Source organism: Lacerta agilis, chromosome 14 (assembly GCF_009819535.1).
Source record: "Lacerta agilis isolate rLacAgi1 chromosome 14, rLacAgi1.pri, whole genome shotgun sequence".
Lineage (NCBI taxonomy): Eukaryota > Metazoa > Chordata > Lepidosauria > Squamata > Lacertidae > Lacerta > Lacerta agilis.
This window is the reverse complement of record NC_046325.1, coordinates 25,013,817-25,022,836: the sequence shown is the minus strand read 5'-3', so window position 1 is coordinate 25,022,836 and position 9,020 is coordinate 25,013,817. Positions and strand designations below refer to the sequence as shown.

Genomic DNA, 9,020 nt, shown 5'->3' with positions numbered 1-9,020 from the left:
CAAATAATAAAAACCCTAGTATTTATTAATTTCTAGGGTTTAGCCCCAACCATCTCCCTCCCTCCCTCCCTCCCTCCCTCCCTCTGGAAACTTTTTGTGCTTTGAGTGCTACTTACATTATGGATAAAAGTCTGTGTGGGCCATAGAGCAATGGCCGTGACTCTTGCCTTTGTTCCCATGCAACCACTGTCAAAAGTCAGATTGTAAGCAAATTGAGGAAATTCCTTTCTGTTTGCCTAAGTTCATCCAGAAGCAGTAGTACTTCATAAGTAAATACATATAAGAATAACAGAACACCCTTAATAGCCTGGACCCACTGGGGGAACGCCCAATGGCTTAGTTAATAGCTCTCTAAGAGGAAACCAATCATTCTACAAGGGGGAAATTCCTAGCAGTTTCATCAGACATGATGCAACTTAAAAAGCCAATCATACTCTGAGAGCTAATCACCCCTATCATTGTCAAAATTACTGGTTTCCATCCTCCGACATAATGGATTTCCATAGCACATTAGCAAGAACAACAATCAGAATATGGAAAAAGCTATAAAACCCTTCTGTTCTTCAGATGCTGATGCAGGTATAGGCAGGACTCTGTCATTGTTTCTATGATGATTTCCCCTTTAAATGATGGTGTACACTTCCACTGGCTGACTCCACCATGATCCTTAAGCCACAAATGTAAACCATGAGTATCCCTGTTTCACATTCTTTGTTATTACTTTGCTCATCTTCTATTTTGCTTCCTGCTAATCCACTGCTTCTCTTTCATGTACTTTTTATTTTGGGGGGCAAACTGATAGAGAATTCTCTGAGAAAGCCTTTCCACCTTGGTATGCAAAGGACAGAGTTATTGATATCCATAGATATAGAGGGAAAACATATGACTAGATTTAATAGAAAAAAGTATAATTGTCACTCAGTGCTGGATGATAAAGTGAAGAGATAAAGAAAACAACCTGTTCAATGACACAGGTGGACAATGAGCCATTAATAAATATATGAACAGAGTACTGGCACACATATTATCTCACAGATCAAGCTATAACCAAGTGTAGCAGCAGACTCAACCACAATTCAAGGAAGACTGTAGCAAAACTGGTCACAGTCTCATATGGTGCTTTAGATGGGAACATGGGAATCTATGTTTGGAGGGGACTTTTTGTCAACCGAATTGTGCTGGTGGTGGCGTTGCTGCTTGTAATGCTGTGTCATACTGTATGCAAGACCCATTCTATTAATTGTTCCATATTTGATGATCCTCATCCTATTCATCATGAATTTTACCAACCAGGAGATTTTGTCATCGGTGGGATTGTTTCTCAAGTCTTTTTCCTCTATAACAACCTCTCTTTCATGGAACAGCCAGCACATGTATTGATTGATGAACCAATGTAAGGCATTTCCCCCTTTTCCCTCATATTCTATAATAGTTCAGATCGTAATGACTGAGAGCTCATCATTAAGCAACATTACGATCCATACAAATGATCCATTATCTTTTGCTTCAGTTGACTTTAACTTACTGTATATTTCTCCTTTGATTGAAACTGTTACAGAGAGTGCTTTTTTATAGTAGATCCATCCCTGAGACCACTGCTTATCACCCCACTATTCAGGAAAAAAAATATAAAACCACAGCTCACAGACAAGGTGGGTCAGCCAACAGTTAGTACAGCAGAACCTTGGTTGTCGAACATTTCGGCTCCCGAACGCCGCAAACCTGGAAGTAAGTGTTCTGGTTTCCGAATGTTTTTCGGAAGCCGAACATCCGATGTGGCTGTTGGATATTGTTTCTGGGGTGCCGGCACCAATCGGAAGCCACACCTTGGTTTTTGAATGTATCGGAAGTTGAACAGACTTCTGGAACGGATTACATTTGAGAACCAAGGTGCCACTGTATTCAGCCCTGAAGCAACTACAAATCAAAATGAGAGACAGGGAGGGGCAGAGGGTGTGGCTCTAAGGAAAAGAAGAGGGAGAGAGGCAGCCACTCAGCCCTTAAATAGGGTTGCTCTCCCCCCTCCCAATGCACCAAGTGTGAGCATGATTCTGAAGTTCTATGCAGACTGCCTCTTTCAGTCTGAACAGGCTTCATATATGCCACACTGGTTGGCACCAAGGTGGAATGAGCCGTGGAACAGGGCACAGTGGAACAGAACAAGGGGGGGGGATCCTTTCTCCCCTTGTTTTTCTTATTGCTCCATTAAACAGCTGTAGCTCTTATTACAGATCAGTACCTAAGAACTACCAGCATATTCTGGCATTAGCATTTGCTGTCAAAGAGATCAATGAGAATCCCAGCATCTTATCAAATATGTCTCTGGGGTTCCGCATCCTCGATAGCTACTATTCTGCAAGGATGACCTATAAGGCCACCCTGAGCCTGCTTTCTGCACACTATAGATTTACCCCAAACTTCAAGTGTGACAACCAGAGCAATCTGATAGCTTTCATTGCAGGATGTGTCTCTGAAATCTCTGCCAACGTGGCAATCATTTCAGCAGTCCACAAGACTCCACAGGTAAGCTGCCAGTATAGAGGTTTGTAGGTTTCACAACAATGCCACACCATTACGATTTCAATCAAGCATTTGAAAAATTCCCCTATTTTATTTTTGTTAGCAAACACACTAAAGGCAGGGCATAATGGTAAGATAATTATCAAATAAAAGACTAATGCTATTTTGCATTGCAGTAATAGAGCGATAGTTTTCAGGTCACGGGCAGTAAAGTGCTGCCCTTTTCTTCATTGTCCTCTTCTGAACCTGTTTTCAATCTAACTGCATCTTTCTTAAAGGGAGATGGGAATGGGAGATGGTCGAGGAAACTGGGTATAGTTAGCCAGGAGAATAGGGGAATTATGGGAAATGATACATAATGAATTGAAAAAAATGTTTGAAAGTACCTCCCCCCCCCCAACGGAGTCCTTTCTGTTGGGGATAATTCAGACTGAAATTCCTAGGTGTCACAAAAGGTAATTTATGTATGCCACTACTGCGGCCCATGTTTTGTTAGCCCCAAAATGGAAAACAAGCGAGGTCCCAACCAAAGAAGAATGGCAACTTAAATTGACAGAATATGCGCAGCTTGCAGACTTAACATATAGAATAAGAGAACAAGAAGAACAAACATTTACAGAAGACGTTTACTGAATATATGGGAAATAGCTGTGTACAGCTGAAAACGCTGACAGCATTAAGATAAATTCAACAGTGCAAATAAGTATTGATAGATGTAATAATGGAATACTGAATGGTATAGTTTTTGTAAAATATGCAGGGATTTATGATATGCAAAATAAACCATGGGAAGAGAAGTCATTGATATCTTAAGGATGTAAAAATGAGTACTTTAAATTGTAAAACAGGAAATTCAATAATATATATATATATATATATATATATATATATATATATATAGAGAGAGAGAGAGAGAGAGAGAGAGAGAGAGAGTGAGTGAGTGAGAGAATGCGAGACTTTTTGCAGAGAGGTGGACATTTTAAGCACTCTTCAAATGCCAAATATCTGAATGGTCATCACATCAAAGAGGGCAAAGAGTTGCACTCTCCTGCTCAAGGGGTCAGGACAATATTTGGTTGAAAATTATGAGAAATGTATTAATGGTAAGCCCAATTCAAAGAGAGAATGAACTACTAAAGGGTAATAGGTGACGGTTAAGAACAGGCTTAATAGCTATTTTTGTTAACTCCTAATGGCCTAGTAGATTCTAACTCTTTGATAGCAAGATTTAACACACTCTTTTATTTTATGTGAAGGTTACTTAAATTCTTTATTTCAGATCACTTATGGGTCATTTTTGACAGCAAAACGTACCAAAAGGCTGTTCCCCTTTTTGTACCGGATGGTACCCAATGAAGCCCAGCAGTACATGGGAGCTGTGCAGTTATTTCAGCATTTCGGATGGACGTGGGTTGGGCTCTTGGCTGTGAATGATGACAAAGGGGACCGCTTTCTACAGACAATGGTGCCACTGCTTTCCCAAAACAGTATCTGTTATGCCTTCATAGTAAGAATACCAAAACGTTCTTTTGTGGATGAGTTGATAGCCTTGCTTATACAGCGGCTGAGAAGCTTCCACATTATCACAGAGAGAAAAGCCAGTGCAGTCTTTGTATATGGAGAACCTCCATCCTTTCAGGTTTTGAGAGTGTTGCTGTTTCTAGCACCTTTCTCGTCACTGCCACCTTTCAGTAAAGTATGGATTATTACATCCCACTGGGATTTTGCATCTCTGTCTGTTCAAAAGATTTGGGACATACAAGCCTTTCATGGTTCCATATCCTTCGCAGTTCACTCAAATGAGCCATCAGGATTCCAAAAGTTCATTCAGACAATAAGACCTTACTGGAACAAAGAAGATGGGTTTATCAATGACTTCTGGAAACAGGCATTCGCCTGTTCATTAAAAATGTCTAAACGGGAGGAGGAGGAGGAGGAGGAAGAAGACGGGAAAAAAAGTTGCACTGGGTCTGAAAAGCTGGAGAGCATTTCTGGAATATTGTTTGAAATGAGCATGACTGGCCACAGCTACAATATCTACAATGCTGTCTATGCTGTGGCACATGCTTTGAATGCTATATATAAATCCAGCTCCAAATTTAAAAGGTTGGTCGGGAGACATGCATTTCAGAATGTGCAACCATGGCAGGTAATTGCAATTCCATACTTTAGCAATAATAACAAAACAGGCTAGTTTATGGCCCAGACATAATATTAATTCTTGAGCTTACATAAAACAGTTGCACCAGGGTTGGTTTTGTGTTTGTGTGTGTGTGTGTGTGTGTGTGTGTGTGAGAGAGAGAGAGAGAGAGAGTATTTTGATACATAGTGCAAACCACATATTATGGTGATTTCCCCCCATTATCTGGAAATCTAACAGAGAGAAATGACAGCCAGAAATAGAAACAAAACAGAAGTGTTGGTCATTAGTTCTGTGCTTTATGATTTTAAAATGTTATGATGTTTTAACAATTTTATGGTACATAGCCACGAATTGGTGATTTATTTATTTATTTTTATAATCTTTTTTATTCAGTTTTACACTGCACATTTAAATTCAAACATTACCGGTAGACATAATCATCAGCATTTAGGATTCCCCGATTCCTTATACTTCCTTCCAGCTTTCCATGGTTTCCATTTTCAATCTTTTTCAACTGCAGCATATATTTTCTCTATTTTTCTTTAAATAACCCATTTTTACCTTAGTTTTTTTTGTACATTACAAGTGTTACTCAAGTCCTGCCAAAGTTTTTAGTTGTTTACAGTGTTCTCTTAGGTAGTTTGCAAATTTTTCTCATTCCTTATTAAAGTTTCTCTCTTCCCGGTTTCTGATTTTCCTGGGCATTTTTGCCATTTTGGAATAGTCCATCATCTTCACCAACCATTCGTCTCTGGTCAGGATACGAGTTTATCAATACTCTTATAAAAATGAATAAATATACTGTCTGAAAAAGGGCAAGACTTCTAAGAGGTCTAAATATTAAAATTATTTCAAGAAACTGTTATTCCCTTGTTCACATTCTTTTTCAAACTAGGTCCATTACTTTCTAAGAAGAATCATATTCAACAACAGTGCTGGAGACACTGTGCATTTTGATGAAAATGGAGAATTAGTTACAGGTTTTGATGTTACAAACTGGTTGATGTTTCCAAATGGTTCAGTGGTTAGAGTGAAAGTTGGAAAACTGGAACCTCAGGCTCCTCCGGGCAAAGAGTTAATCATTAATGCGAGCCAAATTGTGTGGCATCAAAGCTTTAATCAGGTGAGTATATAAAAATGAAATATTCAGTCTTGGCCAGTTCCTCATTCCCTTCAGCTGTTGAATTACGCTAGTTAGCAAACCAGAATTCCTTCCAATTTTTGTAAAGAAACTATTTTAAATTGATGGAATCAAACATGTCTGGCTCAGATCTATTGTTCCAATGTAATGACTCATCAGGTTTGGCCATTCATTCCAGTATTTTTCAATGAAGACTGAAAATAACAGCCTGTAAAATTTGCAGGTAGAGAGAGTTGCCTCTAAGCCTCCTATTTGTAGTCCAACATGTTCATGATGACAACAGCTCCTTTTTTTTGGCCACCATCTTTAATTAGAAGATCAGGACCGCTTTTTAGGCTGCAAATGGCAGAACATTCAGCACAGCTAAGACTGTCATAAACTGGTGCCATTTGCTGGTCATCTCAGCATGTGTGGAGAGTCAGAAGTACTCTGTGCAGAATAATAATCCAGTGTTCAATGCTGCTGCCACAACAAAGCAGCAGCAGCAGCAGCAGCAGCAGCAGCAGCAGCAGCAGCAGCAGCGAGGGGGCAGCATTAGTGGTGAGGGCAAGAGCACTGTTGTGGCAATGCAATAATGAGGCAAAGGATGGGGAGGGGAGTTGGTCGGATCTGCCGCCTGAGGCAAATTGCTTCACCTTACTTCAGGGGTCCCCAAACTAAGGCCCAGGGGCTGGATATGGCCCAATCGCCTTCTAAATCTGGCCCGCAGACGGTCCGGGAATCAGCGTGTTTTTACATGAGTGGAATGTGTGCTTTTATTTAAAATGCATCTCTGGGTTATTTGTGGGGCATAGGAATTTGTTCATCCCCCCCCAAAAAAATATAGTCTGGCCCCTCACAAGGTGTGAGGGACAGTGGACTGGCCCCCTGCTGAAAAATTTGCTGACCCCTGTCCTACTTCATACAAGCACCAGCCTTGTCTACTGGGATAGTACCAATGCCTGAAACTATGGAATGCCCAGGGTTGATTGGTTCGTGCATTTTGGGTTGCCTGAGGTAACAATACTGTTGGCTGAGTTCTGGGAGTTGCAGTTGTGGCCCATGGATACAAGAAAAATAGTTTAGAGTTTGGTGTCTTCTTTGTTCTTCACTGAAGCAAACTGTGTTTAATAGACACCTTGCTGCTAATCACACCTTCATATTTCCATGCAGGTGATGCCAGTTTCTGTATGCAATGATAACTGCTATCCTGGCTATAGTAGGAAAAAGAAGGAGGAAGAGAAATTTTGCTGTTATGATTGTGCTCCATGTCCAGAAGGGATGATCTCTGATCAGAAAGGTATAAGGGATAACCAATATATTTCACAAAAGACACAGGGAGCATAAAACACCAGCAAAATACATAGGCAGCAAAAAACAACACCCAATGCCTTTTGTTTGTTTGTTCCTTGCCCACACTTCACCCTAAGGTCCGAGGGCAAATTGCATAGACTAAAAATACAATTACAAAGAAACCATAATATAAATATAAATATATAAAGTTTTAGTACCAAATAAATCTCTGTGAGGAGGGAGTTTGATCATTTTGGAGCCACCACAAATAAGGCTCTTTCACAAACCACCCAATTCTGCCTCCATATATCCGGCCACCTTTTCCAAAAAACCTGCCAGTAGCTCCTTAACTTTGATCCCAATATGTCCCCTGTCCTTCTCATAAATCACCCTGAATTATGGAATTACTGGGATACAGAACAACAAATAGCCATTACATTACCACAGCACAGCATGATAACCAAATTCGGAACCATGGGTATGCAAAAAAATGCAATTTCTATTTTCTTCTACAGCTGGTAAAAACAAAATCAAAAGCATACAAAATTCATTGATTGTTATAACTGGTTCTTACAGAAAGATGTAGTTCAGCATCTTGAAATACTTATTATATCTTCATTTTATTTCAGACATGGATGCCTGTTTCCAATGTCCAGAAAACCAGCACCCCAATGTTGACCAAACTCAATGCATTCTCAAGATCCTAAGTTATCTGTCTTATAAAGAAGATTTAGGCATCATTTTAGCTATTTTGGCTATTTCATTTTCTTTGATTACAAGTTCAATCCTGGGAACATTTATCAAGCACAAGGACACTCCCATAGTCAAAGCCAACAACCGGACCCTCACCTACATCCTCCTCATCTCCCTCCTCCTTTGCTTCCTTTGTTCCTTGCTTTTCATTGGACAGCCTGGAAAGGTCATCTGCCTTCTGCGACAAACAGCCTTTGGTTTCATCTTTTCTGTTGCCCTTTCCTCTGTGTTGGCAAAAACTATCACCGTAGTTCTGGCATTCATGGCAACTAAACCAGGATCCGAGATGAGGAAATGGGTAGGGAAAGGACTAGCAAATTCTATGGTCTTTTCCTGTTCTTGCATTCAAGCAGCTATTTGTATAGTTTGGCTACTTACCTCTCCGCCATTTCCAGATATGGACATGTACTCATTGAGTGGGGAAATTATATTAGAATGTAATGAGGGTTCACCCGCCATGCTTTCCTGTGTGTTGGGATATATGGGTTCCCTTTCCATTCTCAGTTTCATTGTGGCTTTCCTAGCCAGAAAGTTACCAGACAGTTTCAATGAGGCCAAATTTATCACTTTCAGCATGTTGGTGTTTTGCAGTGTTTGGTTAACTTTTATTCCAACTTACATGTGTACCAAAGGAAAATACATGGTGGCTGTGGAGATCTTCTCCATCTTGTCCTCTGGTGCTGGATTACTTGGTTGCATCTTTTCCCCTAAGTGCTACATCATTGTGCTGAGGCCTGAGCTGAACAGCAGGGAGCATCTAATAAGGATGAAGAAGTGAAACAATCTAAGTTCATCTTTTCATTGTGCTCCTATATATCCTTCACTGGCAATACTGATGCTAGGGATCTCATGAGAATTTGGGTATGTTTAGTAGATCATTATCCCGAGGCCAGAACTGAATACAAAGAGCAGCTGATAAAAAGAAAGATAAAATAATGTAAGCTCATCTCTTTAGCCAGGTCTTAGATGTACTTCATTGGGAATACAGTCATACCTTGGAAGTCAAACGGAATCTGTTCCGGAAGTCCGTTCAACTTCCAAAACGTTCGGAAACGAAGGCGCGGCTTCCTATTGGCTGCAGGAAGCTCTTGCAGCCAATCGGAACCCACGGAATGCACACCAGACGTTTGGGTTCCAAAGAACGTTTGCAAACAGGAACACTCACTTCTGGGTTTGCGGCGTTTGGGAGCC

The 9,020-nt window shown here is 40.4% G+C and overlaps 1 pseudogene; it reads left to right on the top strand.

Annotated features, from left to right (window-relative positions):
- Nucleotides 1–1,133: 1,133 nt before the first annotated feature.
- LOC117057932 lies at nucleotides 1,134–8,682 on the top strand (annotated as a pseudogene).
- Nucleotides 8,683–9,020: the final 338 nt, after the last annotated feature.